Source organism: Salvelinus sp. IW2-2015, linkage group LG32 (assembly GCF_002910315.2).
Source record: "Salvelinus sp. IW2-2015 linkage group LG32, ASM291031v2, whole genome shotgun sequence".
Taxonomy (NCBI): domain Eukaryota; kingdom Metazoa; phylum Chordata; class Actinopteri; order Salmoniformes; family Salmonidae; genus Salvelinus; species Salvelinus sp. IW2-2015.
Window position 1 is genome coordinate 35,050,417 of NC_036871.1, and position 9,708 is coordinate 35,060,124.

Sequence of the window (9,708 nt, forward strand, 5' to 3'; positions counted from 1 at the left end):
ACTGGTGAGTAGTGTGGTAGCCAGGGAGTGTATACTAGTTTGACTGGTGAGTAGTGTGGTAGCCAGGGAGTGTATACTAGTTTGACTGGTGAGTATTATGCTTACTAGTGCGGCAAGTAGCCTAGTGGTTAGAGGGTTGGACTTGTAACYGAAAGGTTGCAAGATCAAATCCCAGAGCTGACAAGGTAAAAATGTGTCATTCTGCCCCTGAACAAGGCAGTTAACCCACTGTTCTAGGCTGTCATTGAAAATCAGAATTTGTTCTTAACTGTCTTGCCTAGTTAAATAAAGGTAAAATAAAAAAATAAAAACTAGTGGGTTATGAAACATGCAGCAGTAGGCAGGCTGGTTGACTGCAGAGTAGTGTCCTGTGGGCTGCTGGTGTGATGGTGCGAGGCGTTTGGCATTGTAACAGTGATGAACCACAGAATGTCTTAGCTATGACTCAGATACCTCTGTAATGGCTTCCAGTCTCCTCCCCCCTTAAACTCAGATCCCTCTGTAATGGAATCCAGTCTCCTCCCTAAAACTCAGATCCCTCTGTAATGGCTTCCAGTCTCCTCCCTAAAACTCAGATCCCTCTGTAATGGCTTCCAGTCTCCTCCCTAAAACTCAGAGCCCTCTGTAATGGCTTCCAGTCTCCTCCCYTTCCAGTCTCCTCCCACAGTTACAGGCACTAATCAAATTGGCTCTTTTCTTAAAAAGAGTCACTACTCAGACAGGAAATCTTGGCTCCGTCTTTTTAAAATAAAGGTAGACTCAGCAATATGACATAGATGCAGAAAATAAAGAGCAAAGTGGGTCACGGCAAAAATATTTACAGTTGAAGTCGGAAGTTTACACACACTTAGGTTGGAGTCATTAAAACTAGTTTTTCAACATCTCCACAAATTTCTTGTTAACAAACTATAGTTTTGGCAAGTCAGTTAGGACATCTACTTTGTGCATGATAGAAGTAATTTTTCCAACAATTGTGCCTTTAAACAGCTTGGAAAATTCCAGAAAATGATGTCATGGCTTTAGAAGCTTCTGATAGGCTAATTGACATAATTTGCATCAATTGGAGGTGTACCTGTGGATGTATTTCAAGGTCTACCTTCAATCTCAGTGTCTCTTTGCTTGACATGATGGAAAAATCAAAAGAAATCAGCCAAGAACTCAGGAAAAAATTAGTAGACCTYCACAAGTCTGGTTCATCCTTGGGAGCAGTTTCCAAACGCCTGAAGGTACCACGTTCATCTGTACAAACAACAGTATGCAAGTATAAACACCATGGGACCACGCAGCCGTCCTACCGCTCAGGAAGGAGACGCGTTCTGTCTCCTAGAGATGAACGTACACTGGTGCGAAAGTGCAAATCAATCCCAGAACAACAGCAAAGGACTTTGGGAAGATGCTGGAGGAAACAGGTACAAAAGTATCTATATCCACAGTAAAAMGAGTCCTATATCGACATAACYTGAAAGGCTGCTCAGCAAGGAAGAAGCCACTGCTCCAAAACCGCCAAAAAAAGCCAGACTACGGTTTGCAACTGTACATGGGGACAAAGATCGTACTTTTTGGAGAAATGTCCTCTCGTCTGATAAAACAAAAATAGAACTGCTTGGCCATTATGGCCATCGTTATGTTTGGTGGAAAAAGGGGGATGCTTGCAAGCCAAAGAACACCATCCCAACCGTGAAGCACGGTGGTGGCAGCATCATGTTGTGGAGGTGCTTTGCTGCAGGAGGGGCTGGTGCACTTCACAAAATMGATGGCATCATGAGGCAGGAAAATTATGTGAATATATTGAAGCAACATCTCAAGACATCAGTCAGGAAGTTAAGCTTGGTCGTAAATGGGTCTTCCAAATGGACAATGACCCCAAGCATACTTACAAAGTCAAGGTATTGGAGTGGCCATCACAAAGCCCTGACCTCAGTCCTATAGAAATATTGTGGGCAGAACTGAAAAAGTGTGTGCGAGCAAGGAGGCCTACAAACTGACTCAGTTACACACAGCTTACTGTCAAGAGAGAGAAATTGGGCCAAAACATTCACGCAAAGCTTGTGGAAGGCTACCTGAAACGTTTGACCCAAGTTAAACAATTTAAAAGCATTGCTACCAAATACTTATTGAGTGTATGTAAACTTCTGACACACTGGGAATGTGATGAAAGAAATGAAAGCTGAGATAAATCATTCTCTCTAGTATTATTCTGACATTTCACATTCTTAAAATAAAGTGGTGATCCTAACTGACGTAAAACAGGGAATTTTTACTAGGATTAAATGACATTTAATCCTAGTACATTTAATCCTGACATTTAATCCTAGTAAAAATTCCCTGTTTTTTAGGCAATGCACTGGGATTGATTTGCACTGTATAGTTGATGATACATTGAATTTGGCCTTACTGCTATTAGCCCATAGAAAGGCATTGAATTACAGCTTCATACATCGATAAACAGATTTTTTGGGGGACTAAAGGAAGTGTGTTCCTAAGTGTCTGTCCTATATCTGAGAGATATAAGAAGGATCAGGAAAAAAATCCTTATTTATTTTTTATATGTATTTAACTCCTTATTTTAGGCTCTAAACTATCTCCATATATACTTCCATTCGTTTTTTAAACTGGTACCCGGCTACCTTCAGACTAGTCTTGTGAGGCTTGTGGGCRTCTCCCCTCTCTCATCCCGTCTCCCAATCCCCATCATCCCCCCCCCCCCCCCTACTCCCCCATCTCTCTCTTCCCCTCTCTCCCCTCGCTCTCTACCCCTCGCTCTCTACCTCTCCCCCGTCTCTCTGTTTAATAACTCCCTGTTGTCTTGTAAAGGCTGTTTGTTAGATTCCTCCCAGACTCTCTCTTATAGAGACTTATTTTTTATTTGTTACCGTCAGACCCAGAAGTAATTTGTGTGTGTGTGTGTGTGTCTGTGTGTGTTAGACAGAGATAATATAATAATAATAAAATAATATAATAATATAAATATAATAATCCCAATCACACAGCACATTTGTATGTTCCACCCTGGGCTTTTGTCTGACTCTGGGTCTGCCTCTGTTTACTCTAGTTCCTCCTCCTCCCCCTGGGTCTGCCTCTGTTTACTCTAGTTCCTCCTCCTCCCCCTGGGTCTCCTCTGTTTACTCTAGTTCCTCCTCCTCCCCCTGGGTCTGCCTCTGTTTACTCTAGTTCCTCCTCCTCCCCCCCTCCAACCCTTCCTCACTCCTTCCTCTCAGTTTATTCCTGTCTTCCTGACACAAACTCCTCTGTGTATCTCTTTTCCCCATTCTCTCTCCTGCTGTCTTTCCCCTATTGTATCTGTGCTGTCTTCTCTCTTTCTCTCTCTGTCTCTGACTCTCTCTCTGTGTCTCTCTCTTTCTCCCTCTCTCTGTCTCTCTCTCTGTCTCTCTCTGTCTCTGTCTCTCTAGTGAGATTAACAGGCTGGACCTGGGGCTGACGGTGGAGATGTGGAATAAAGGCTTAATATGGGACACCATGGTTGGCACGGTGTGGATCCCCCTGCACAGCATCCGCCAATCAAACGAGGTACACTACACCCCCAAAACTCATACTGGCATAGTACTACTTACTTCCTAAGCCGGGGCAAGGCAACTCCTTGTGATAATAAATTATATCAGCCATGGAAGCTCTGAGTGGAATGTAAAATCAGAATKACTCACTGAATGAGTCTCTGTTGAAAGATCCAGTGACAGACTGGTTGTCAGTTGCATGACAATGACTGTAAGAGATGATAAGACAGCACGAACAGATCTGGGACCAGGCTAATGTTTTAGTATGCAGTATTACAATGGGGTTCTAACTAACAAACTAACAATGATAATGAATGGTGTATCAGGTTCATGCGTTCTATTTCTATTGTGTAGGAGGGTCCGGGGAAGTGGCTAACCCTGGACTCCCAGGTTATCATGGCGGACAACGATATCTGTGGAACCAAAGACCCCACTTTACACCAGGTGCTGCTGGACACACGCTTTGAACTGCCTCTGGGTGAGTGAGGGAGGGAACCAATGAAATAACTAACAAACTAATAAACAAAACAATTCTTAACGGATGGATGAACAAACACAACTTAATGAATGAAATAATGACTATACTTCATTGACCCTAATTTATTCCTCCAAAACGTCTTAAAATACAGTAGATAAAATACAGTAGATAAAATACAGTAGATAAAATACAGTAGATGTGTCTAATACGCTAGACATGGATGTTCAGTCTGAAAGAAATCGCCCTAAAAAAGACGCAGGGGTCTCTGCAAGCCAGAGTGTTGAATGAAATTATATTTAAATACACTTTACTGGTTGTCCGTCTTGTTGGTCCTTTTGACGGTAGGAAGTGGAGATAAAATGTCCACAGGAAAATATTATTATTAACCAGACTTGTTGTAGCACCGGTCTGTATACGGCTCTGTCGGCTTAGAGTTCCAGTTTGTATTTTCAATCTCCTGACCCATTGCATGTGATGCATAATATGTAAACAATTTAACTGAACATTGTCAACCGATGAACGTTTCCTAGCAATCAGCTGGAAGGGCTTGTATTTTACTGAAAATTAAAAGTGGGCAACGTTGGGTCTGTGGTTCGGCTACGGTCAGCCATTGTCTACATATTGTGCAAATGTTTACATGTTTACGTCGCGTGCAAATTGTGTTAGTATTGAAAATACAAAACGGAAATACAAACTGACAGAACCATATGCAAACCAGCGTATTGAAAGAGGTGCTCATAATACTTCCCTGTGGATATTCTGCCTCAGATTGCTTTCGACACGAGGACAAAATCAGCAGACAACAGGTCAAGTAAGTCAAAATGAAGTTTCTTCAACATTCTGACTTGTATTGGGAATATTCGGAAATATCGAGCGTACATGTTAGAGACGAGACTGTAAGTCTTCCACTCTCAGATTCTAAAAGGGGCAAACAGTAGTTTAGATGTCTCTAATCATATTTGTACGTGTCACTGTCCACACTCCACATACACAGTCATGCCAGAGAAGCATCTTAATGTGAACATAATCACACCTGAACCTACATTCTGATCTTTAGCTGAGTTATCCAGGGTCTTATATTCATTAGTGTACAACGTAACAAAACATTTTGCAATGGAAAATGAAAACAAGTGTTTCTCATTGGACAAGACCTGGTAGTCCCTCCCGGTTTCGGCCCATTTGCTTCCGTTTCGTTGCTAGTGAATACAACGCCTTATTAGCTCATTGTTATGGATGTATCCAAATAAATGTCACTAGAAAACAGCTTAAACAAATGCAAATGCAGCTACTTTGCTGTTATTCTGGCTGCACTTTTGGACGTGACTATACCGTAGTTGGCTAGTTGGTTAGCCGTAGTTGGCTAGCTAGCAAGCAAGGGATAAGAACGTTGCCAGCCAGTATGTCCATGGAACATTTAGAACGAATGATTGGGTCGCGCCCATAGATGCAGAACGAAAAGACTGAATGACTGGCAGGGCCGGCCCTGGACGTTCTGCTTCCCTAGGCAAGACAAAAAACGTCCGCCCTCTTATCCCCGCTAAACTATGTACAGCGGGGATCGGCAATAGTTTTGGCCTAAAAATTGGAGAAACAGAACATAATAGCAGCCCAATCCACATGCCTATGCTACAAAATAAACACTTTTTTTGAACACATCTGGTTAGTAGGCTATATAATCAGTTCAATGTCAATTACATAGCCTAATATTTTAAATCTGATTACATTGATAAAATCACCAATGTCTCTATTAAATTCGTTTTTTATATTTCTGTGTGCATTATTTGGGGAAAAACATATTGCAATCAAAAGAAAATGTTTGGCTGAAAAAGTCTCAAAAGAAAGGTGGATAATGAAATAGAAGTTTCAGGGAAGAATGGACAGAGAAATAGACATTCTTACCATATTTCTCCAATGTCAAACCACTGTCTTGTTTGCAACAGCTGTTTGCAAATAATAAAATCTTAGACATCCTTAGGAATCTATGCATGGCACTTTCAAAAGTTACTTTTCCACCCAGACAGACGCTCTACCGAAGCAGAAAACTGTAAGCTTCAACTGCTGGCTATTCCTCCATTGCGTAACCCAACAACAGAAGCACTTCCCTAAAAGCTGCCTGGGTTTAAACAAACTTCTTCTCTTTTCAGAAAGTGAAAAGCTCAAATAATAGGGACAGATTAGCAAAGTCAATTTGTTTGTCTCCTTGAAAATTATAGGCTACAGCTTAGCTTCAGAATGTCCTAGAGAGGAATCAATATATCCCCATAAGCATCCGAGTCACGTCTTTCGTGTGCATTTTAAAATTTGTTTCTACCATAAGGCATCACGGAGTTAAGCATTGTTGTAGAACGCTTCATATAATCCGGATACTTTGTGTATTTATTTCAAAATAGAAATAGAAAGCTAACAATAGGTGTCCTTTTTGCCCTTTCCTTTAACAAAGGGTTTGGGATACCCTCATTCAATTCGAGCCCAAACACACAAACACACCAAGCCCTTCCCAGACACGGGGGTATTTAAGGAGTGTATGCGACAGTATTGTAGGATTTGGCTATACCGACATCTATAGATATCATAATTGTGTTTGTCAAACATGTAGGCCTACCACGTTTTTAAATAGGAAGAAATAGGCTCCAATTCTACATGTAATTCTATGAGTAAGGCCCCATAAAACATGCTCGTGCGCGCGTGCAGATATAGGAGGTCCCTTGCCAGGAAAAAATGAATTTTACTTTAACCTCAGCATCGGAGAGTTACAATGTTGCAATCACTATGCAGCCAGCTACCTAAAGTAGGAACAATTGTTTCTTACTGATAATATGACACTTGTTATCACACATGGCACGACCACACAATTGTTACAATAAAAATAACACTTTTCTTTCATATATTTAACATATCATTTAATATTCCTGTAGAACTGTAAAAAGAGTGAGATCATTTGAGTTTTGGAGTGCTTTCATAAATGCATGGCGGGCCTCGTTTCGCTGGAGCAGYTTAAAATAAGCTTTCTGTCAATGACCCAGCCTTAACGAATTTAGTTTATTTACATATCGAATTTGATTGTCGAACATCAGATTCAGCATTTCTTAATTTCGTCACCGCCTAGAGTGGCCTCTTTCCTCTGCTGTGGTGCTGCATTGCAGTCAGCGATGTTTTCTCTCGGTAGCTGTCCAGGGTCCTGAAATAAAATAATCAAAGCGAGAGAGAGATTAGGATGTATTCTATTGAAGTTTAAAAATTACAGAGAAAACAGGCGATAGATAATTGAGTAATCTTACAAATTACTCGGTGATAGAATTAATGCGAGTTTATGATCAACGCTTACCTTTTCAAAGACAAGTTGACTCGCATGGCCTTCCTGGCAGCAAAAACATGCACTGCCTCTTGGAGGTAGATTTTGTAACGCACGTGTTTCATAGCCTCCACCCGGCTCTCCCATCTCGTGCTGCTGAGGGATTTCACTGTGAGTCCATCTTTTACGTTCTCTTCCACCACGTCCCAGCCGTGTATAGATCCGGATACAAATCTCTTGGATGGTGTTAAAAACTCAGCCGCTTCGAAGCAACACAATGCTGCGTCAGAGAGAACCAGGTTCAGCGAGTGCGTGTGCTTGGCCGAAAAAAGGCCCTCGGATTGATATCCTGCAGCCGCAGCAGCACCACTGTCATCGGGGACGTGGAGCGACGAATCTGAGTCCGGGACCCAAATAGTAGGGTCCCTGCTGGCATTGTTTGGAGGTATGGCTAGGCCTGGTGCGATCGAATGTTCTTGTCCACCCAGAAAGCTGTCATCATCGGTAGAAGTGGATGGCTCGGAATCCTCCTGTTCGCCCTCTTCKCTGCTAGAACCATTGAACGGGGGCTCGTCCGTCTCGCATATTCAAACATTATTTGAATATATTGGTAACCCGTTGTATAAAAGTGATAATGCCCTCTAAACCGCTGTCTCGGGCCTAACAACATCCGTGCCAATATATCCTCCAAACACCGGCATCTCGGCCGTTATCAATTATGTAAGTTATCCAAGTAAAACGCCTGTTGGAAAGCTTAATGTTAATTGCTGTGGTGTGTGCATGTGCGAGGGTATATACCTACATGTGTGTGTGCGGGTCAGCTGTGATTTTTTGTTGGGCTCTTGTTTTCAGATATCCCTGAGGAAGAGGCACGCTATTGGGCCAAAAAACTGGAGCAACTCAATGCCATGAGAGACCAGGATGTAAGCTGTTGTCAAACACATATACAGTTGAAGTCAGAAGTTTACATACACTTAGGTTGGAGTCATTAAACTCTTTTTCAACAACTCCACAAATTTCTTCTTAACAAACTATAGTTTTGGCAAGTCGGTTAGGACATCTACTTTGTGCATGACACAAGTAATTTTTCCAACAATTGTTTACAGACAGATTTCACTTATAATTCACGGTATCACAATTCCAGTGGGTCAGAAGTTTACATGCACTAAATTGACTGTGCCTTTAAACATCTTGGAAAATTCCATAAAATTATGTCATGGCTTTAGAAGCTTCTGATAGGCTAATTACTTGGTTCAAACGATTGTAGCAGAGTCAGCTTCCAATACGCTCCCTACATAATCATGTGGTTTGGGTACCGTGAATTTGGCCCATTCCTCCTGACAGAGCTGGTGTTAACCGCTGGGAGGGAGATGGTGTGTAGGCTCCTATGTCTTCGCTAAGATGCTCTTTGCGGGGTGCTCGGTACACAGACAAATTTCTTATAGGATGAAGCGCATGTTTGCACAGACTTTTGGAAGTATGCTTGGGTGTCATTGTCCTGGCTGGATGTGGAAGCACCTTGCAGGTACTCATAGCTTTATCTTCGCTCAGAGACGGATTGTCTTGAGATGTTGGCTTCAATAATTCCACATAAGTTTCCTGCTCGATGATTTGCATCTATTTTGTGAAGTGGCACAGCCGACTCCTGCAGAAAGACCCCACAGAACATGATGCTAGGCCGACCTCAGTGCTTTTTAACGGTTGGGATGGTGTTCTTCGCTTGCATACTAGGCTTACACTTTATTTCTCCACAACAGCATACTGATTCACGCTAGGTACATCTATGGCCCTACACGCCTGGTTCCGCTTTACGTTATTTTGTTTCATCAGACCAGAGGGAACATTTCTCAAAAGAGAACCGATCTTTGGGTCGTGTTTACCCCCACTTGTGCGTCGTTGCCATATAACCGTAGTCTCGGCTTTTCTTAAGATGGAGTTGGTTGGTTGAGACCAGTGGCTTGTCTTTCGCTGCTGAAGCGGCGTTTCAGGTTATGCCTCGATAATAGGACTTCATTTTACTGTGGGATTTTGATAACTTTTGTACTGTTTCCCTCCAGCAGCTTCACAAGGTCTTTGGCTGTTTCTGGGAATTTGATGTTGCACTTTCGCAACAAAGCAGTTCATCTCTAGGAGACAGAAACACGTATCATTCTGAGCGGTGTGACGGCTGCGCCTGGTCCAAGGTGTGTGTATTACTTGGCGTACTGTTGTTGTACAGATGGAGAACGTGATCTTCAGCGTTTGGAATTGCTCCCAAGGAGGACAGACTGTGGGAGGTCTACAATATTTTTTTTTGGAGGTTTGGCTGATTTTTTTTTGATTTTCCCATGATGTAAGGTCAAAGAACGCACTGAGTTTGAAAGGTAGGTCTTGAGGAATCCATCACAGTAACATTCCCTCCCAATTGAACTCAAATTAATGTCAAT

General features: G+C 42.2%; 1 pseudogene; it reads left to right on the plus strand.

Moving 5' to 3' along the window:
- The first annotated feature begins 1,393 nt into the window (after positions 1-1,393).
- LOC111956441 (protein unc-13 homolog A-like) overlaps positions 1,394-9,708 on the plus strand; it is an 80,409-nt pseudogene continuing 72,094 nt past the window's right edge.